Source organism: Nothoprocta perdicaria, unplaced genomic scaffold (assembly GCF_003342845.1).
Source record: "Nothoprocta perdicaria isolate Ctin4 unplaced genomic scaffold, notPer1 scaffold_377, whole genome shotgun sequence".
Classification (NCBI taxonomy): domain Eukaryota; kingdom Metazoa; phylum Chordata; class Aves; order Tinamiformes; family Tinamidae; genus Nothoprocta; species Nothoprocta perdicaria.
In genome coordinates this window covers 5,474-10,946 of record NW_020455618.1, presented here as the reverse complement: position 1 = coordinate 10,946, position 5,473 = coordinate 5,474, and positions in this window count along the sequence as shown.

Below are 5,473 nucleotides of genomic sequence, written 5' to 3'. Positions count from 1 at the left end.
GGAAACTGGAAAGAAACTATAGGGCAAATAAGAAAAGTCAACCTGAATTTAGGAGTCCCATCCTGAAACAGCAATCCCAGAAGAGTACTGAGGTTAGCCGGCAACAATATATGGTGTACTTGTCTGGCCCTGATTTTCTTTTTGGCCAGAAGTCACTAGTGTCTCCAAGACAGCTTCCCAGAGGARCCGTGAGCACGAAGCCATCCCTTCAGCACGGCACCAACAGGTTCCCTCAGTAGAGCACACTTTTGTGGCTGCTGTTYTTATTTTTTAACTTTTGATTTTGATAAAGTAATGTATTCATCATGTCATTTATCCTGATATAAGTCATTTCCAGCTAAACCTAACTTGCCTATGGAATTTTCTTTCCTCTAGTATAGCTAATGCCTTTGCTAATGCTCTACCCCTTTCACCCACTGTCATAAGGGCTGGTAAATATGCATGAGGACGGTTTATTATTTGTTTAGTAAACCAAGCAGAGTTCAAAAAAATGACAAAGCCCGTTGCACTTGCACAAGTAAGAGGCATCATACCCTAAACTTGGTAGGCTGGCTAACTTTTTAAAATCACTTATCAATGCAGCAGAAGACTAGGAGCTCTTTATAGTATCAATTCACTTTGACACTCATCACCATAGAACTGAAACACTATATAACTCCTAGAACCACCCCCTTATCTTACAGGGGAATATGTAGCTTCATGAGTCACCATGCAGCTAAAGCCAAGAAGCAAGGAACTGCTCATCTCTGTAAGGAGCTTGGTGCATGCCTGGAGCATGCCCAGCACCTCTGAAAACAGGGGATAGGCAGAATCTGACAAGGGTCAGAGTTGGAGTTAGGATAAAGCCACTATTAGGACACAAACAGTAGCTTGCTTTCTAGCTCAGCAGCCAAGACCCACAAGTGATATCTGCTGTGCTGGCACTTGCCTTTATTATTGCACCACCACTTATTTTCACTTAACACAGGCTCGTTAATAGGGTAGGTTGTGTGGTTATTATTTAGATTAAAAAAAAAAACACACAGGAAAAGTCATTCTAGGAATGGAAATGTTTGCTGTTTTGTGTAAATTAGAAGCATGGCAGAGAAGACACTGAACATTCCTCACTCAGTTGAAAAGGTGCTTCATTAGGCTTTTTACTGAAAAAGGGCACATTTCTTTTGGTGAGCGGATATACTGTAAAGGCAGGGGAGGAAAGGGGATGCAATATCAAAAGTAGTTGTTCTAACAAGATAAAGAACAAATGAATACAATAAGCTTTTTGCAAAAATAACAGCATTCAGCAAAAGCTGAAATCTGCCTTGCTGCAAGTTCCTATGTTACTGTGAGAACAGACTGGCCCCTAGAAAGGAAACAGTCAGAGGAGTTTGCTGTAACTGTTTACTGCTGAACAAACTGGTTTTCAGAAGGAAAAATTACTCCAAAAACAAGTACACCATACTCACTAAAGAGTTAACACATTAATACTTGTCAGAGTAACACATTAAATATTTGAGTAACACTTGTTAGAGTAACACARCATTCCCACATCAATACTTGTTACAGTTTCAGCTCTAAACTCTGAAGCAAAGATATTAAGGATACTCTTCAAAAAATACCAGCYGTGGTCTCATAAAGCTTCATGCCTACAAACTTTGATGTAAGAGTAAAGGCTACAGGTACATATTTATCTAATAAACCACAAAGATCATAATCCACAAAGCAAAATAGAAAAGAATACTTTTTCTTGAGCCTACCATAGTGCAGCCAGCAAAGCAAGTCCCAGGCTGCAGCACCCAGTCCAGGGAAGAGCAGGTAATCAGGGTCAAGCATATCCCTGTGCAGCCAGTCAGGTCCCTGGGGGTGGTGCTGCAGAGAAGGGACCTCCCACAGCACCTGGGCAGAGCTGAAATGAGCTCCTAGGCTCCAGGTGAGGCTGCTCAGCACCACTGTGGCCCCTTAGTGCAACAGTTAAAGCAATATTTCTACAACCTGCACTTCTCTCTTTCCTGGCTTACTTGTTTTTCTTTAAAGATTGACTGCCTTCTAAAACAAGGTAGAGACRGGGTTTATTTTGCCTTTGATGCTGCAGCTATTGCACACTCTGGTGTGTCAGCTTGTTCTGACTCATCTACATTTCAGCTTGTCCCAAATATTCTTTGCCTACTTCATTTTGTGCTTTATTTGCTGGTAATTTACTCACCCTTCATTTATCAAAATCTTTGCCTTTCCTGATCTTCCGCTTTATCCTTTCCCRTTGTCTCTTACAGCCACATTCAACCATTTTATGCCCTGAACGTTTATTGCCATGAACTGTCTACTTCTTCTCACCTCCTCCACTCTAGTAATGTAGCTGGTTAACAGGGCTATGAATTTCTTAAAGCATAGGTGAAATACACTTTGGTTATGCCTCCCAACTGAAATGCAGCATTTTCCAGGGACTCTTAATACTCCTGAAAGCAAATTTCAGCACTTAGTTCTCAGTACCAATTCAGATGCTAAATCATGCAGTAGGTGGATTTTTTTTCTCATCATTTAAAATAACCAATTGTTAAGACAAGTTAGTCTCTCCCACTTCCAAGTCTGAGCTACCTCATTGTGTTTCCCAAAATTAAAGACATTGATAAACAGTAACTCAGTGGACTCATATTTCACCTTTCCTTAAACTTACTGCTAAGGCAGTTCTGAAAGCTCCAGTGCTGCTGCTTAAATCACCATTATTCAACAGTCATAATTTAGCAACTATCTAATATAACAGCATTGTAGTTTGCATGGTCAAAATGAATACCTAACTCTCATACTGGGCACTGCAGAGCATAAAGCACCTCATGAAACAATGGCTTGAAACTGAAGATAAATGTATGTAGAGGGCACTTCTCCTCCATACGATCCCACCCATGTGTCCATTTTCTTGACTGTTCCACTTCACCTCCTAAGAAAGCAATGCATTAGATGCTGTGTGGAAGCAATTCCCTACTTAGCCCCCGTGTCACAGCAGTAGTGTGTGCTTTATGGCCAAACGATGGGAGTCCCTTGTAAAAAGGATTCCAGCAAAAATATCAAAATGTACTGGAAAATGTTCTGTCTTGGCAGAACTTATGCCACCAGCAGTGAACAAGTACCAYGTGCTTCAGCTGCATCACTTTGTGTTGTTTGTTTGGTCTTTGCAGTCAKGGTRTTGCTTTTATAACCCTGACTGAGACTGCCAAGATCTCTTTTAAAACTACACAATTTTCTCTGCATGCTGACTGTTAAGATTTTTTTTTWWAWWAWWAWYYWAAAWWAWTYMAWWWTTYYTYYWWKGGKKKTTTTTTTYCTACAGAAAAGTAAGATATATTGTCAGTTTCATACCTGTAAATAACAACTCTGCCAAACTGTAGCATCTYGCTATGCACAGTAATTGAGAACATAAAATTTGGTCACTGAACAGTATATCCTATCATTTCCTACAAAATCTTATGGTACAAAGAATGGAGGTAACTGTACATGCCTACTATCAGAAGTAGCAAGGCAGTACAGTTTTGTTTAAGGTAAAATGTAACTTTGTGGTCAGATCCTCACTAACACAGATGTCATATCTATTTTCTTTAAATACAAAATCACTTGTTGTTTGTATGAAAAAGAAAAATATCTGGTGCATGAAACCATATAAGTTTATAGCAGTTAAATAACAGTATATTAAACAGAGGGAGAAAAATGGACTTAAAGGGTTTGGAACAGGCCTAATCATTACTAACTGCATTTGCAGCTCAAGCTTCCTACCACCTTATTGAACATATCCCCAGATGCTTTGCACTTTAATTAAACTACGTTACGGAAACTTGCTAGTTCTTTCTAATAAGAATGCAGACAGAATACTGCAGTTACTAAATGTAAAACACTGAAGCAGATGTGATCCCACTTTGCTAATGAAGTCTATACTAGGCAAGTTAGTCTAGAAGCATCACCTACAACTCCTGAGCTGGACACCTAGTCAAGAGTAAAACATATAGAATCCGAAGTCTGAGCAGTGGGACACTTTCAACATTGATAATGTGCATTGTTAATGTTAATGTTAATGTGCAGCATTGTTAATGTGCAGTGGGACACTTTCAACATTGTTAATGACACTTTCAGCATTGTTAATACTATTTTGGACCAGTTTGAATAAACAATATCATGTGCCAGGTTCATTGTTCTATCCTAATATACTGAGATGAGTCAGTCATATAAGGTCCAGTCATCAGATGCCAGAACTTCACTAGCTACTAAATTCCACAAATTACAAGAAAGTAAGGAAAGCAGGAAAAAACAGTGACCTAAATCACTATTATCCTCCAAAGACTGAAACAATTTTTTGCAGCAGTAAGCAGTCCTATCTAACACACTTGTGTGGCACGCTGTATTGACGTAGGACTTCAGAATAATTCACGTGTTTTGCTCATGTGGCTTGACAGATATTTCCACTTGCTTTAAGATTTACTCTGAACTGCCACATGCCAAAATCTCACTGATATGAACACTCACGCTCAAGCTCGGATACAGTTTCTAATTAGACTCTATCTAACATCTAATCTCATGCAGAGGATGGCCATACATTATGTCCTTTTTTTGTTTTGGAGTCTACTGGTTTTGGAGTTCACCTGAATGCATGGTAAAGACATTTTCTCTTGCTAAGACAAAACAATCAATTCAATATCTTAGCCAGGTTATTCTTTTGCCCTCTTAGCAAGTTCCTCAGCTCCTCACATCATCAGAGTCGTACAGGACTGACCACAAAAGCAGAGTGGGGAGCAGAGACAGGTTTTATCTGATTCTTCCTCCCTTGCTCCCAGCAGCAGGCTATTAGATCAGCTTATCCATTTGTGCATTTCCAAAACATCCGTAATAACGTTAAGTCAGCATTGCCATTGCCTAAATTAACTCCCATTCAGCCTGGGAGTGCTGGTCCTGTTCTGACCAAACATAGCTGACTTAAAAAATAAAGTACAATTCATGACCTGTTAGTTAGTTAGGATTAGACAGGTTCAGCTGTAAAGAGAATATGAATCTGTGTCATATACAAGGAAAGGGAAAAGTAGGAACACAGCAATGTTGACTTGATTTARTTTAAGCTATCACAGAATCACATGTGTAAATATGTATTTGACCAACTTAAAGAGATTGGAAAATAAAGACTTGCCTGAATTGGATTCTGTCAAATTTGCCACCCCGCAAGAAAGAGTTACAGCAGTAAATCAAATATATGAACACTTGAGAAAATGGTGAGAGGGTCAGAAAGAAAGTTCTTCAATCAAGAGCTGTCAAAACTGCACTACAACGAATAGTAGTGTTAGGTTTCCCCAAAGAAGGCAGCTAGAAAAAGCTCAAGATAGGAAGAGACCATGACACCCAAATTCTTGCTGTGACCATTCAAAGGACTTTGCCAAAACAACTTAAAGAATCTGCAAGGACTTCAAAAGTTAGTGACTCCTCCCCAATCTGCCAACAGCCTCAAGTAAGAGATAGGTCCATG